Source organism: Orbicella franksi, chromosome 4 (assembly GCF_964199315.1).
Source record: "Orbicella franksi chromosome 4, jaOrbFran1.1, whole genome shotgun sequence".
Lineage (NCBI taxonomy): Eukaryota > Metazoa > Cnidaria > Anthozoa > Scleractinia > Merulinidae > Orbicella > Orbicella franksi.
Genome location: NC_138148.1, coordinates 7,905,444 through 7,923,086, shown reverse-complemented (window position 1 = coordinate 7,923,086; position 17,643 = coordinate 7,905,444). Strand labels below are relative to the sequence as shown.

General features: G+C 39.5%; 2 long non-coding RNA genes across 2 annotated transcripts in view; one reads left to right on the top strand and one right to left on the bottom strand.

Moving 5' to 3' along the window:
- The window catches only part of LOC145484480 (uncharacterized), a 193,144-nt gene extending 185,128 nt beyond the window's left edge, over positions 1-8,016 (bottom strand). Inside the window, exon 1 of the long non-coding RNA XR_014049020.1 lies at positions 7,854-8,016. This is a non-coding gene — a long non-coding RNA (uncharacterized LOC145484480). The remainder of the gene's footprint in view (positions 1-7,853) is intronic.
- A 5,679-nt stretch (positions 8,017-13,695) lies between these two features.
- On the top strand, positions 13,696-15,577 carry LOC145483981 (uncharacterized). Its single transcript, XR_014048972.1, has 2 exons — positions 13,696-14,484; positions 15,500-15,577. It is a non-coding gene; the product is annotated as an uncharacterized LOC145483981 (long non-coding RNA).
- The last annotated feature ends 2,066 nt before the right edge of the window (positions 15,578-17,643 follow it).

Sequence of the window (17,643 nt, the reverse complement as noted above, 5' to 3'; positions counted from 1 at the left end):
ATCTAATAGGCCGAGCCGCGTCAAAAGCAACTTTAATAACTTTCAAATGGGCTTGGCGTTTTCACCGACGGAGTGAGGAAAATAACCTTTAAACTTTTAGTCTAAAAGCTTAGTTATATTTCCTTTATGTGGTTAGCACTTAAATTTAAAAAACTCATTTTCACAAGGCTAAAAGGATATGTTTCACTTATCTTCTTCCCCTGACGATGACACAACGTCGAAAACGCCTTTTTTTAAATTATTATTATTTTTTACACTTTTAAGCATATAGTTGTAAGCCCCAGGCGAATATTATGGACACGTAAATTAAAATTGCAGAAATTTAAAATGGCCACTACGCGTCTTGATTTTCATATCACGACGTCAGTTACTCATTTTCCGTGATCATGTGGTATCACGTAAAAATCGTGCGTTTAAATGTCCATGGTTTTCAATTGCGTCTATTCATAACCATTTAGGCAAGTGCTCCATTAGTTAAGATGTTAGTTTATACAACGCATTGGAACCATTAAGAAAGAACATTTTCATCTGACTAATTAAGTGTGCCCTTCAGTCACATAAACTTTGCTACGTGTTCAACATAATATATTCAAATAAAAATTTAATTTAAAGGCTCTTTCCTATGGAAAAGTGCATCTCAGGTTCCGGCGTGAAATTTTAGCGAGGCCAAACGGAAAGGCAGCTTAAAGTTAGACGCTCAAAACTTGAGTGCGAAAAGGGCGAGATAGAGAGCCGAAGCCCGACTTAGTCCGACCCTACTGAACAATAAGCGAACGACTTTCAGAATGTAAATTCATGCATGTTGCGCAGCTGAACAAGTCATGATTTGTCGACAGCTGGGGTTCACGTGTCCTACCTCTTACGCAAATTGTGAAAAAAACTACCAAAGAAATGGGAAGGGTGCTATGAGATTAGGGAGACTGCCAATCTTGAGACTGTTAAGAAAGATGTCTTTTCAAGAAAAACTTGCGTTCAAGCAGCAAAAAAAAAAAAAAACAAGACAAGAACTTAAGGTAAATAAATGTAACCGGTGCGAAGCGCTGGAAAACGTGAATGAGCAACTCAAAAGTGGTATTGGTGTAACTTCTCTTTGTTTGAGAATGAAGCGTGAGTTTTTCAAACCAATTACTAAATGTAGTAACGCGAAACTAAAAGCAGATTAATGTTGACTCTTCAGTGAAAACTGGTCCAGTGCCGAGCACTCTGTATCCACTAAGAAGAGTGTAACCCGCAAAACGAGTAAGATTAGATAAGTTAATAATGATATTTAAGGCAAACAGAAAACGACTGATTTGCGGTTTACCAATTGCTGTTCATTCTTCTCCTTTGCCTTGTTCTACGCACACGACGAATGAAGCGAAGCCCAGCAAACTTTTCAACGGAGCCCGGCATTTTCGACAGGCGCTCAGTTTCTCACGAATTCCTTTAAAATTCACCTAGAAGTCAACATGTTTTACCCACAAAATGAACTAAAACAGCGTATCTCGAATGAAGTATATACAATTGCTATTGTACTACAAAAATGCAGTTCTTAGGCAAATTTTCCCGGCGTTTTTTATTTCTCGTAAAACTTCTCCTCGTCGTGTTGAAAAAATCGTCACATGGTCATGTCCCGCGTTTGCCGTTTGCCATAAACGAAGTTTCCTGCGAACATCACCAACCGCAAGAGGTCACGTGACCAGAGCCAGACCTCACAGAGGGTGACAAAGGGTTTTCGCGTGACGCGTGATCGCCCCAAAATTAGCAGCGTGATGCGTAATTGAGACCAAATTAGCCGCGTGACGTGGGACAGGCCATCATAACGTAATGCGTGATTTGCTATTTCACAAGCACGAGATGGATGATTTACCAATTAAATTTCAGTGATAAGTAGACATTCTTTGAACTAGAAGGATAGCATTCATTCAAAGTAAACAGTAAATAGAGTCTTAAAAAAGATCATCAAATCGCGGCAAACGTGACACCATTTTCTGGTTCTTTTCGTCCTTTTCTTAACCTATGATGTCTTTGATCTTCGTGGATCTTCATGGTATTATAGGTCCGAACAATTGTGATACAAATTATGGAAATAAGTCAATTGAAAATAGTTAAACTCTGCGAAAGGACTATGAGCTTCGGTGTTATTTTTGTTCATTTTGTCGACCGATCATTTTTAGCAGTACATCAGACCAAGAGAATATTCGAATCTGGCTATCGTATAAAAGGTCTGAGCGAATGTCGTCCAAAAGGGCTGAAACGATAGCACACGTACGCGTTAGAGTTTTGCGTCATTTCATACCGCTCGAGAAGGCAGTTGTGTAAGCAACGAGAGACTACACAAGGAAAACGTTTGTGTGCCACTTAATGAAGGTCGCCACAAAGACCTAACTGAATTCAAAAGCCACGTTATATCCTTTACAGACAAAAACGTTGCCGCACAGAAAAGGAATTGCAGGTGCAAAGCTTTGACACAAATATTGCCTGTATATTAGAGCATGGCAAAGGTGGCGTAGACTTCTTCTCAATTCGTATACAAGATCTCTGCCAACTTAGCCTGTGAACAGGCTTCCGATTGTGTTGTAGGGGAATGAAAAAACAGGCGGGCAGAGATAGCCGAGAGTGGTCTGGAGAGGGAAAAATCCCACCACGCCAGGCTCGCTTCGCTCGTCCCATTTTATTTTTTTCGCGCTTGTCGGGTGCCTGTCCACAGACGGTGAAAACTCTCCCAGATTATCCAGGAGCCTCATGGACACAGACCGAGTCTCCCGGTCTCCCGTAAGGGTCACCACTTTTATTTCCGGGGGGAAAATTATTTCAAAATAAAAATGAGCGATAGAAATTTTACACAACGTTTCGATGTCGTCATGACATCATTATCAAGTGACAAGAAAATAACGGTTCAACAGGGTTATATATGCGGTGAGAGGTGTGATTGTTCATTAACAAATCCGTTTAAACAAATAGTTTCGCGCGGATGGAATCCGATTGCGTGTTCAGGCTAGGTTTCTTCTTTCTAATAAACAGCATTTCGTAAATCAAACAATCCAGTTTTCCGTTGCATTTCTTTAGGACGGAAAAATTATTGGCAAGGTCGTCGATGTTATAAAGGCCGTGATGGTTCTTTAAATGCTTTCCGATTGCGGAGAACCTGTATTCATCAATACGTTGGTGCAAATGCCGGCTGGTATACCCGACATACTCTGCATCGCACAGATCACATTGGTAATTGTACACTACGCATTGTTGGCGGATTAATTAGAGGTGGTTTTGGTTCACGCATCTTGAGATCTTCACAGATTTTGCGACTCTTGAATACTGGTTGAAGAGTGTGATCGATTTTCTTGCTCAGGTCAGATAGTTGTTTTTTCACTTCATCGGCCGACGTTTGATCTTTAAATGGCAATACCACTCGGTGAACAATAACTTCGTTGACGGGTAGTTGAGGTGGCACGAGAGGATCTTTGGTCATCATTGAGGTGACAAAGTGAGAAATGATGGAGTTAATTAGGCTTTCAGGGTACTTGAGGTTCGTAAACATCAGCTTCAGGCGATCACATTCAGTCACGAAAGACTCCCATGTGGATGACAGGTGAAAAGCACGGTTTACCATGGTTTTAATGAACGATTTCTTGTACCTTTTGTCCACATGGCTTTGGTGATGGAGTAGTAGGCCGGTATTTGTTGGCTTCCGGTAAACACTGGTTTCCAGTTTGTGACCTTTCTTAAGTATTTCCATACCAATAAATGGTCGCTTGTTGTCAGAAGCTAGTTCCATTGTGAAATTTATGGATGGGTGACAGTTGTTAAGTGTTGTTAAAAAGGCTTCTGCTGCTGGTACATCCTTCATCGTGGCAAGCGTGCCATCGACGTACCGCCTATAAAACTCTGGGAGCTTGTTGTCATGTTCTAATTTCTCTTCGATGGAGCAGAGAAATGCGTTTGCCATAAGGGGTCCCAAAGGTGAGCCCATTGCCACTCCGTCAGTCTGTTCATAAAGCTTGCCATCGAACTGGAACAATTGGTTCTTAGTTGCTCAGTTAGAAAAAATTATTGGAATAATTAATATTGTGATCAATGATGTCAAAAGTTTTAGCTTAGTCGAGAAAAACAACGGATGTGACAAGACCATTATCGATGTTGAAGTACCATTGATTGGTAGCGTCAAACAAAGCTGTGGCGGTTAATGTAACGATCGAAAGCCTGATTGATATTTGTATAGCAATTTGTTATCCAAAAGGTATAAACAGAGTTGGCTGTAAACAAGCCTTTCTATAATTTTAGACATTGAAGAGAGAATTCAGTGAAATTGGACGATAACTGTTAGGATTTGTTTCACTGTTGCCCTTGTGGAGTGAAAAAACCCTCGCAATTTTCCAATCACTAGGAATATAACCACTAGCGATAGAATTGTTAAAAAGTAAACAAAGGGGCTCGGCAATAATATTCGCGGCGACCTTGAGTAATTTGTTTGGAATGCGAACGAGACCGGCAGATTTATTAGCGACCAAGTTTTTGAGGAGATTCAACACATCACTCGAATTAATAAAGGTTAATTGAAAAACGGATGAAGCTGGGGTTATGAGAAGATTAAGAGCCTTGGTAGTGCTTGGAAGTCTTGAGGCTAGATGAGGCCCGATATTCGTGAAGCGGTAATTTAGGAAATCAGCAATTTCGTCTTGATTGCATTCTCGTCCCCAGAGGCCACACTCCTTTTGGTCAGCACCAAGAATCGCGACCTCTGGATAGGTCCAGTGAGAATCCGGTTCTGATTGGTTTCAGTTTGCAAATACTATAGAATGAGACCGGAACCAATCAGACTTGTCAGACTTGACTCTGAGCGTGCGAAGAGTGACGCGAAGTCCGTGAATCGCGGACTTCCGTTGTTGGACTCAGCCAGAGGTCGCGATTCTTGGTGCTGACCAAAAAGAAGCGCGGCCTCTGGGGACGAGAAAGTCTTGATTGTTGATACAATGTGCTTCATCGACATTAATTTCGTTGATAATAGAGTCCTTTTGTGATCTACCTGTATTGAATTAATTGTTTTCCAAACTTCTTTGGGATTACTTGAGTTTTCAGAGAATTTAGCGTTGTAGAAGCGTTTTTTTAATCTCTCTGTTAACTTGGTTTCTAAGCGATTGTCGTAGAGACTTAGAGACTATAATAAGTGAACATTCTAAGTACATTTTCTTACGCTATTTTATTGTTATTTGTAATCAAGCGAGTTGCGGTCAGCGGTTTCTGCTTACGTGATATGGTTCGTGTAACACACGCGAGAAGCACATGGTTTTCTGTATGCTTTCATGGCCGCCTTGTGAAACACTTATTTTCTGAATATACATAGTTGAATGACACTTTGTCGACTCCTTGGTATTTCTTCATTGTAACTCTGTCTTCACGACAGCGATTTGTACTCTGACCAAAGTTTCAGGAATCATTACGTTTTTGAGCGTTTAATTTAGCTCTGTCTCTCTTGACATAAGTTCCGTGATGTCACGAGTGAGCCAAGGAGAAGCCTTCTCGGACGAACGCGCTTTGTCTTTGGCGGAGCGTCTTGGTCAGCTACAGAAGGAACCATATTTTCCCAGGTATTCCACAAATTTTCAGGATCATCGTACTGATTCAGAGTTGGCTAAATCATTACGGAATTTGGGAGTATCAAATTTCGAGTAATCCCTGTATGAAATGCATGTATTTATGAGATTTGCCGGCTGTAACTTATATTTTGCGCACTTAGCAACTGGGTTACAGACTGCAGGTTCTGCGAAGAGTTGAAGGAACAATCCACCGCAGTTAACTCGTTTGAGACCGCGAGCGGGCATTACTGAGTGTCATAGTTCGATTGAAGATGAAGAGAGGTTGCCTAGTTTTTCTCGCAAGATAGCGTAACCAGATCCTCGGGTTTGGAAGGTATGAGTTGAAGAATACCACTTCACTATGATATCACCCGCCTTGAATGAAAACATTTTATCGCCAGGATCTTCTGAGATTTAGCCATCTTCCTTAAACTGGAATAATATCTTGACCAGACAAATAAAATCTTTAAAATCTGGCCCCATACCACTTGAATTGATTCTTCGTGTCCAAGTAGTTGAGTCGACTAGCTGCAATTTATGCTGAATTCTCGTTTGCAAGAGCCATTTTTAACGATTGAAAACCGACTACAATACAAAATAGTGGAGCGCGATAAAATACGTGTGAACTCTATGAGAGTAGCCAAGGGAAAAGCACCTGATCTCCAAAGATTACAGAAGAAATAAGCTATAACCGTCACTAGAGCACATCCTCCGATATCCATTTTCTGTAATCTTAATTGTTCTAAATCTAACGAATATTGCATGTTACATGTGGCGACCGTCGCGGAAGTAGTATGTCTCAGGTGAATAGCTCGCTTGTCCCACATGAACTGTTAACAACTGGTTTATCGAGAAATGGTTGCAGAACCGATTTAATGAGATGCGTTATCATTATTAGCTCATTGAAGAGACCGGTGACATACCCTGGTATTCGATAATGAAAATGTTCAACAAAACGAGCGGCTTGTCGTTGTACACCTTAGATCTGGATGTCATGAATTTCCTTTTAGGTATGCGATATTCGATAATAAATTGTATACCCAAGATCTGGATGTCATGAATTTCCTTTTGGCTATGTGGATCCCACACAGATGGGCTCTTAATAATGAATAACACGAGTTTTTCCTAAATGTGTTCGGGGCAACGATGCAGGTTCCTTCTGACAATTCCGACAGTAAAAGTAAGTAAAGTAAAACTTTATTTAGCCGCCGGGTTAGCCTTCATGATAAGTAAACGAATATTAAACTTGATCAAGGTCCTTAACGAGTTCCACTCCTGAATATTTATTTTGTTTACGCTGTTTGTTTATGGTGCATTTCTCCTTTGCGCGGGACCTCCTCCGATTTTTTTCTCTTTGGACTCATTGAAGAACGCCGTCTAATTATTGACTTCATTAGGAGCCTAGGAAGCTTAGGCCCGGTCGTCCACACTGCACCGGAGCAATTTCAAAACGCAACAATCACCGGTCGTTTTATATCTTTGTTTGAGGAAATCTCGGCCAGGGAAATCACCTTGCTCTCCTGATCCTATCGTGCTCGAAAAGGTCCGTTTTAAAATGTTTTCCGTCCGAAAATTCAAAGCCGGCGTTTTCAAATTCCTCTGGTGTGAAGAGCGTTTTCGAAAAGCTCCGTTTTCGTGATGGATTATTCTGGACCGTAGGCCTAACTGTAGAAATAAAGCTGTATGCGTTTTTAAATTCCTCCGGCGTAATGTGGACTGAGTCTGGAGCAAACCACGACGTCAATCAGCATCACCAAACAAAAGGTTTAATGTGCAAAACAAAGGCTGCACAACTTTGTTCAGCAAACCTTTGTACATTTCATCAGCCGTCCTCTGCAAAACAACAACGCAAAATGACCGCCAACGCGAACGATGAGTCGAACTGCTAATCAGTTTTCGTATCTCCATTTAGAATTACATTTTTAGCCTGAGCGAGCTTTTAGAGCCATAGGCATCCTGGGCCAATTCAGTTTTACAAGGCGTTGTCCTTGGCGTCGCCGTTGTCATTGTAAAGATCCCTATATTTGCATCTCGGATGCTGGAAGGTCGATACATTTGTTTAAGGTGGGGTCTATCATCCTCTTTGCTCATGTTTTATCCCAAGACCAATCGAACGCAGGTGAGAGTATCGTGTAAAAAGCGTAAAAAATCACATAAATTGCAGCTCTTTGTCAAGGTTCTTTTTAATTCAGCGATAAAGTTGCCGAGCCTTTCGGTAGGAAGTTTTTCCCTCCTGCTGAAACAACCTCGTTTACGTTACTTCGCCGATGCAATACCTTTTCATCTTCCCTATTACTACACGGCAATCGTTTGCATCTTCTTCTTCAGTATAGCTTAACGCTTTGAACACTTAAAGGCTATCGTCATCAATAACGTCCTTGAACATAGTGACTTGATACTCGGGGCTTTCCTGCTCCAAAACAAGTAATTATTACAGCATTTCTCTTTCCATAGCTTCCAGTTCTCGGGGATCTCGCTACTTAATTGACCTCAAATGTAAATGTTGCGGAGGCAATGATATCTGGTGGAATAACATTGCAATTTGTGATGCGTTAGGCAACGAGGAATCGGAAGTTGTTTTCGCTCGTAGGCATTCGTAGACGGTAGACGTTGTCGACGAATTTGAACTACCCTTTCGCTGCAACATGAAATACAGTAGATGGCAGAGAGAGCCTTAAACGAACGTTATCAATCAAGGCTTAATCTGGCTACTGTAACTCAAGATACACAAGGTGAACGCGTATTTTAATATATAACTGTATGTATAGCATAAATTACAAAGCCGTTACAGAACATAAGCGTGCATATAAAGAATGTTTGGCAAATTAGCATATTTAGCCTTAAATTAAGGTATGTCCGCCATTTTGAATAATCAAATCCAGCCGGTGTCAGAAACTCCTCTGACCAGTTTGGCCAATGACGTCAGTGGTTTCTCATTGGCTCAGAGCCAAGCCTTTTGTTCTTTCGCTTTATAAGTGCGACACCACCCGGATGGTCGGGCGGCCAGTTAACTCCACCGCAATATACTCATCTCTTAATCTCTCGAAAGACAATACCTCCTACATATATAATGAAGTATAATACCCACATACCCACATAGTAATATATCCACATAGACTACATCTCATTAATCTCCCATATATACCTACACACCTTACATCTTTTTAATCCTCTACATGTATCTACACATCCTACATCTCATTAATCCCCCACATAAACCTACACATCCTACATCTCATTAATCCCCTACATATACCTACACAGCCTACATCTCATTAATCCCCCACATATACCAACACAACCCACATCTCATCAATCCCCCATATATACCTGTACAGCCTACATCTCATTAATCCCCCTCATATACCTACACAGCCTTCATCTCATTAATCCCCACGTATACCTACACAACAGCTTACATCTCATTAGTCCCCCACAAATACCTACACAGCCTACAGCTCATTAATCCCCTACATATACCTAGACAGCCTACATCTCATTAATCCCTCACATTTACCTGTACTGCGTACATCTCATTAAATCCCCCACATATACTTACACAGCCTACTTCTCATTAATCCCCTACATATACCTACATAGCCTTCATCTCATTATTCCCCACATATACCTATACAGCTTACATCTCATTAGTCCCCCACATGTACCTACATAGCCTACAGCTCATTAGTCCCCTACATATACTTACACAGCCTACATCTCATTAATCCCCCACATATACCTACACAGCCTACATCTCATTACCCCCCACATATACCTACACAGCCTACATCCCATTAATCCCTTACATATATCTACACAGCCTACATCTCATTAATCCCCCAGATATACCTACAGCCTACATCTCATCATTCCCCTACATATACCTACACAGCATACATATCATTAATCCCCCGCATATACCTACACAGCCTAAATCTCATTAATCCCGTTCATATACTTACACAGTTTACATCTCATCAATCCCCCACATATACCACGATATACCTACACAGCCCACATCTCATGAATCCCTCACATTTACTTTCACAGTTTGCATTTCATTAAAATCGTTTCTAGAGTCATTTCTCATTATATCCAGTGGTTATTAACTCAGTTAAAACCAAGTGGTCTTAAGATATCTTGGAACAAGTAAACTAACTATCGTTATTCAAATTATCAGTTCACTTGCCGTGCGTTCAGCCGTTCGAACAGATATCTTAAGGAATGTTTTCGCGTGAGAGGTCACATATTTGCCGATGCATTTTTCAGGTTGAATCGGCAGAGTTCTTCTTTTAACGACTCTTTTAGGGTCGAGAAAGTAAAATTTGCGATGTAAGTACTTCTTTTTACGTGACGGGTGATTGGTGAAAAAAATTATCCGTGATGCGTGATTTAATGGAAAAATTCAGCGTGATGCGTGATTGGTACCCCGCCTTTGCCACCCTCGTCACATTTGAAGTTTTTGACTGACGTTTGGAACGTCAAGAGGTAGGTTTTCACGGAAGTCATTTAACTCAAGCTTTATTGCCTTGTATTTTGTTTTTTATACCGCGGAGAAATGCTGAAATCAAATAAAGTTGTCCTTTTTCTACAAATTGGTTACAATTTTCTAGCCGAATAAGCAATTACCGTAAACTTCCGAAAGTAAGGAATTCCTCCCCACCCCTCCCCACGGGAAGTAGCCACCTCCAGAAAAGTAACCTCAAAACATTGTGACCGCTAATAAATCCGGAGATGGGCGACCCCCCGAAAGTAGGGTGCTCTCCGAAAGTAGTGAGCCTGACCCCAACCCCGTGACCCCACGAAATAGTGACACCACGGTTCAATAGTATATTTATTTTTCCATCAATAGTCAGGTAAAAGTTAGGTATGGCAGCTTGATTTAAGGCGCTCTACAACAAGGGAGGGTATCGCTTACACCAAGAATTGTCAATTCGAGCTTCATATGTTCATGTTGAGCCGTGGTAAAACAACACCCGCATAATGTTCACCAAGTAACAGGAACGTATCAACAGGACCTTCTCTTCAAATTAAAGTGGAAAACTCTATCAATTTCAACAGACCTAAGAGCGTAATAAATGGAACGTCTCTCTAAATTGAAATTGAAAACTCTACCAGCGCACCGGGAGCAGACCAACATAGCATTGTGTCGTGAAGTACAAACAGTTTTAATACGGTGCCTGACTAGCTTTCCTGCCGACTACTGACAATATTGTTTAGACATGAAGAGCTCACCCCTGGGGCAGCAACATAAATTTAAAGCGTAACGAAGAATTGTATCTCATGTTTTAAGAACTGCTTTTTACGAATTTCCGTCTTTTATTTCTTAAAAGAGCCAGTCGCACCAACTTTCAAATGATAACGTTTTTCCTACCCGAAAGGATAACGAGCTCCAAAGACTGCTACTTTCTGTTGCTTTCCTTCCCTTGCTAGTACTCATGCTAAAGTAACGAGGGTCGTTACGTTCGAAAGAGTTTAAAGTACCTAGCCAGTTGCTGTTCGTAGAAATGCACTGATCCTCAGTGGAGATCCGGCGGCTTAAGGGCCCATTAACCGATTCATGCGCGCGCTCGCGCGCGTTGCTAAAGAGGTGAAATTTCACTTTCGGTCACTTACGTCAGCCTGAGCACGGAAAATAAAAACAACTCAAATTCGCATACATTTTAGATGTTTTTCTTTGTGTTTCGCAAAATGCAAAGTAAAAACAGTACAAGCAAAGACAAAATAAGAGAAAGACAGAAAAACAAGAGCAATAGAAACAGAAATACTAACTCCGTGTGGCTTTGTTTGATCTTACCGAAGTGCGCTGGTAGTGTAAATTGCGCACGCGCTGATAGGGTAACTTCCAATAGATATCGGGCGCACTTCCGGTTTCTTTAAATGCTAAAGGAAACGCGGTTTTTCATTAAATGCAACCTTTTTCGACGAATTTCGATTAAAGCCAACGTTGGCAACATAGCTATGCATTCCTTTTTCGAAATCATGCTTTTTTCAGAAAATTACGAATTTTTCAATATTTTGAGATGCTCTCAAAATCTGACCTTTTAGAAATGAAACAAAATCGATGCATAGCGTAATGAGGATTTAAATTAAAATACTAAATCAATGAAAAAAATCCCGAGAAAGTAATTAGCCTGGGTGCCTTTGCATTTTTTCTGTATTAGTCACATGACCATGGGCGTGGCCTGATGACGTCATCACAAGTGTTACTGATCATGAAAAAGTTGAAACACATCAAATAACTCTGAACTAACTAAAAATGAGGAGGTTAGATGAGACTAAATTTTCCTTAGCAACGGCTCGAAAAGATCGGTTAATGGGCCCTTAAGTTGAATGTGTTTTTTTCATGATGCTTTATTCTTTAGTAAGCTACAAATGCTAGAAAACATACTTTTATTCAAAATTGTCGTAATGTTACATGTAACAAGTTCCAATGCTTTCTATATTCGCTCCAATTTTCTCCAAAACCGCGAACGGCAAACGTCTACTTAAACCTAAAACGGCAGTTAGAACTGAGTTTGCGGTAAACTTGCAATTGGATCTAAAGGTCTCTGTTAATTTACAGCAAACGTCAAAAATAATACATCTGCAAAAATAATACGTCTGTCTTCGGCTGTTTATTCAGTAGAGTAAAAATATTTCCGTTTGCGATGAACAGTAGAAGACTTTTTCTATTTTTGTGTGATTTATCTCAGGGTTTAATCGTTTTGCCTTTTGCGTTTGCAATTTGTCATTTGCCATAAATCGTTCGGTGATCCTTAGCTTCTCTGCTGTCCAACGACGATATTTTTACTCCATATTAAATTATGTTAAAAATTTTAATTGCTTTGTGGTCCCCTTAATGTCAGTCTGGCCTTACAAGAGCGTAGTTTTAAAAGTCTGCAAACTATTGAATGACAAATGTCTTTGAAAATGTTGGGTTCCACTGTGTGTTTATCAGTCTGGCAAACGCGTGAGGTAGGCAGACTTGTAAAATAGCCAAAATAATTCAGAACCCTTACAGAGCAACATAAAATTACAAATGTCCAACAAAGGTATATGAATTATGATTCTGATCGGCGGTGTCACCGATCTGCTCATTCGTCAATGAACCAAGTCAATGTTGTCACTAAACCTTACCAAGGCTTGCTACAAGAATTCTCTCCTCCAACGTTAAGGCTACCAATTGATCTCCAGACTAATCTGGTCTATAGAATTCCTTGTGCCGGCTGATGTCCTTGGAGCATTATTAGCGAGAATGGAAGGTGTTTTTCCATGAGAAGAAAATAAGGCACTCGGAATGTAAAAAAAAATACAAAAAAGATTCTAATATTTCTGCCCACGCATCGTCGATCCAACTAATGCCAGTGTAACTGACAAAGAAATAAAATTTAAACTCGAGTTCGGTATAAAAATTTAGAATCATTATACACTGCGAATCTATTCTTTTGTTCCTTATTTTTATCGTTTAACATTTATTTACACTTTCCTTTCGCTTATATTTGCGGTTTTCCATTATAGTTTTTAAAGGTTCAAGACTGAAACCCGAATTTATCAAATTCTTAACCATGGAACGCTTTTTTCAACATGTTTGGTAATCCTGAGAATAGTTACTCCTCCATTTTTTAGAATATGAATTTTGTACACTCTAAGTTTTACAAAAGGCAAGTAAAACATACAACATATTTAGGAATTGATTATTTGTGATTTGTCACTCTACAGAATAACGTATTTCGAAATGACATCAACCCACGCCGTGTTTTTGATTTTTTGTCAGCTGGTATACGTACGTACGACCACGCTGTAACTAGAAGATTTGACAACACATTTATCTTCTATATATAAAATAAAAACTAGTAAAAATATTGCAACAGTGAACGATTAAACGACCATTTCAATTAATAGAGACTATTTTCCTACGTAAAACTTTACTATTTAAATAAATTTTGGTTGTCGATTAAATAGTGTCGGTAAAGGTTGAATGGGTCATCAATGCGAGTCTGTGATTGGGAAAGATTTACGGACACAAGTGTTCTGCCTTCTTAAAAAAAAAAAACAGGATGTTTATCCGTTTGATAGCATTATAAGGATAGATAGCAATTCATCTGCTTTACCGGTGAAGGAAGTTCGAGTAGTGCAGAGGAGGAACAATAATAACATTAAAAATGCATTTAGGTTAGTACTTCCTTATAAGTTAATAACAAAACGTATTTGGTACTATCTTAACACATGTCCCCATTCCTTACTAAGGAAAAAAGGAGGTTTCTTGCCAAGTTTTTTTCCTGTTTGAGCCATTAAGAACAAACCGTTCCTCAGTTTGCCACGTTCTGTAATAATGGCTGATGAGTCCAATGTTGCCGGAAAAAGAATTTTTACAGAGTCAAACAGCGTTATACTGGTTAACATCGATAGCCGGCTCTGTCTACCTTCCCCCCTTTTTTCGGCCGAGATTACTGTGAACTCTCGAATACCACCAAAACAAGGAACCGAGATTCTTTTGTTACATTTGGAAATTGGGATGCAAATGACCTTATCTAGACCCAATATCCAAAACAAAACAGCGTAATGACAGAAGACCGTTGTGCGCCGGAAGGAAAGCTTGACCATTATGCCATACTTATTCGCGGGGTTTGGTTGTCTAAAATACATAGAATTAAGAGACCTCCAGCTGTTTTCAATTTTTAATTGGGAATAGAAATAGATAACACGAACACGCAACCATCAAAACACGTTCATATTTTCAACTGCAGTGTCACTCTCCAACCTGAGGGAGAAAATGGAATATCGAAGGCTGTTGGTCCTTGCGGGTATTTTTATTCTTGTTGGAACATTTCTTCAGAGAGAGGTGTATTCGTTTTACACTAGAGATCGCAGGAGAAGAGGAAGCAGGCTGACGAGAAAGCGTGCCTTCCATCCTATTGAAAAACCTCAACAAAGTGGAGAAAATCTGAAGGTACGATAACAGTCAACCCGTAAATATGTTGCTAAAGAAATCAAAAGTTTCTCAGTCACTCGACTTTTACTTAATCCCATTATTTTCTTACATTAATTCATGTTTTTTTTTTCTGTACATGACCTCAAAAGTTCACAGCCTTAATTTCATTGTATTGAAAGAAGGGTTATTAATTCATTCTTTAGAGCATTTAAAGACAAAAGTAAACGCAACAGGATTAAGGATAAAGTTTCGTTTTGAAAAATATGAGGATTGACAGCGGTGTAAATACGCGACCGAATATGAAACAAATCCGCAACCAACTGTCCTAAGTTAACAAGCTACGCTCGCAATTTCGGCCCGGTCCACAACACGCCGGAGAAATTTGAAAACGTAGCATTATTTCTACAGCTAGGCCTACCGTCCACACTAATCCGTCACAAAAACGTAACGAGGCTTTTCGAAAAAAAGTTCTTCAAATCGGAGGATTTTGAAAACGCTGGCTTTGCCTTGTAGTGTGCACAAAAATCTTTTTGAGAACGGAGCTTTTCGAAAAGGATAAGGTCACGATAGTCATGTGATTTTCTCCTCAAACACAAACTCAAAATGACCGATGATTGTTGCCGGCGTAGTGTGGACGTGAAACATTTCACGCGTTTTAAGAGTGAGTGAAAACTTCGTTTTCAAATTTCTCCGGCGTAGTGTGGACGCGGTATTATATTAACAAAACTACTCTTTTTGTTCTAACGAAACTGAGAAAAATTATTACGTTATGTAATTATTAAAGTTATGTAAACAGATAAATTTTCGCAAAAAGGCTTCAAAAAGAAGAGAACCACGCAGTTTAATACAGAGGCCTGACTTTTTCAAACACTCGCTTTTACGATAAACACTTGAACGTTTTTTTTTTTTAAGTTTCGGTTGTCAAGTTTATATTTGCCTTACGAAAGCTTCTATAAAATAGTCTTCATATTTGTTATCATTTGTGTTACCAAGAGATTATGATCTGGTGTTACCCATTTCTTTTGATTTATAGCTGAATGAAAGAAGTATTTTGGAACCAAGTCTACTCCATGAAGAAGACAACATGGCTTAACTCAAACACCTCCTAACATGACCAAAAGGCAGTCTGTGTCCTGAGGAATCAAACGAGATGTCATCCATAGTGAACAATGATTGTAAATTAAGAAAATAAGACTTAAATAAACTACTATGCTGGCATATTAATTATAAACGAATAAATAATGATAGCAACCGCAGCTAGAAAGTGTGCGAATTTTTATTGTGTAAAGTGAAACTTAAAGGCTGCCTCTTCCCTACCTCGAAAACCTTAAGTCTTATTGCCTTTCCGAAAACCACAGCTCAACTTTTTGGTACCCAATGCAAAACGACATCTCTATCAAACCGAAAACAACGGGTGTTTAATTTCCCTTATCGCGAAACCTCCAGGTGACAATTCTCCTAAGAAAATTGGAGGGGATTAAAAGCTTCCGAATTAACGCTGAGATAATTTGAAGATCGATCCGTCGGGTGCCCCTGATATACTAGAGAGTGACAAGCATTTGATTGCATGGCTATGCAGTCGATATGAATATATATTTAAGAAATTGACGCCGGCTTTTGGTTTTTGTGAAAACGGAAAAAAATTTAAAAACGGAGCTTTTCGAAAACGATGACATCACGAGAATCACGTGACTTCCCTGGCCGAGTTTTTCTCAATTCCTCCAGCGCATGCGCAGTGAGGGTGGAAAACATTTGCTGCGTTTTCGAAGTGAAACCTGCGTTTCTGGTGTAACGTGGGCGGGGCCTTAGGACTTTCTTTGCGCATCATATTTCACCTGACTGCAGCGTCATTATTGTGTTTATAGTGTGGCACGCGTTGTAGCCCTATCAGGACTAGCCTGAGAAGGCATATTGTAAAATATTGACTGGAGTGGACTGGAGTGGAGTGGACTGGATTTGTAAAACATGGAGTGGATTTGTAAAGGGTGGATTTGTAAAACATGGATTTGTAAAAGGTGGATTTGTAAAACATGGATTTGTAAAAGGTGGATTTGTAAAACGTGGGTTTGCAAAACATGGATTTTTATAAGGTGGATTTGTAAAACATGGATTTGTAAAAGGTGGATTTGTAAAAGGGGGATTTGTAAAAGGTGAATTCAGTGTAAAACATGGATTTGTAAAAAGAGATAATTTAAAATTAAAGCGTGCGACGAGAAAAGCACGGATTTTTTGTTTGTTTGTTTGTTTGTTTGTTTGTTTTCGAGCAGATCAAATCGGAAACCGTGCAATAAAAGCGGCACGGGCGTAACAGTATTGAAAGAAAACCGGATGTTATCCTACAATATAATTAGCCAGAAGTTTGTACAAGCGGCTAACAAAATCAACTGTTATTTAATTCCGTAAATCTTTGCTTTTTTTACAGTTTATTTGGCTAAATGTACCGACGAGGAGCAATGTGTTGTTATTAACTAATGTTTGAGAAATTTACAGTCATTCGTTCAACAAAAAAATGTTGAACAAACGTGTAGGACCGGCTCAAGCTATTCGTTTTCTTGATTCGAATTAATCCGTTTCTCACCAAGAAGTGTTACAATATTGCATTTATATACGTTATGATAAAATATAGAGGAATTACTTCTTTGTATGCTTTCGTTACAGTTAATGTTGAAGTGAATTAATCGTAAAAGTAAAGAATGAATTGCTTGGAGGTATGTACGTGCGTGACATAAAGCTAAGATCGTGTTTGTTGAAAAATATACACTAACCTGGAGATTTTTAGTCATTTTAGGAGTTAAAGTATAAGGAAAAGTGCTTGGGTTAATTTTTTTAGTTCGGTTCAGATAATCAGTTGACTACTGAGCCAAAGTAAGTTCCAGATGTTTACACTATTTTCCGGCCGCCATATTGGAGGACTAAGGAGGTCCACTAACATGGCGGCTCCATACTAGGCTCTATAATTTTGCGCGGAACATTTCGACGAATATCTCAACTTTGGGACAACGCACACGCCTTGAACTTGGAGAACTGTTTTCTTTATTTATCGTCTATAATTTCACCATTTCTTGACTTTATCCACTGAATGGTTTTTGATTTTATTTTTTATTGCGTGACAATGAACACACTCTTCACACGACCGAAATGTTCGGCTCTCGGGTCATTGAGATAACTTTGTGAAAA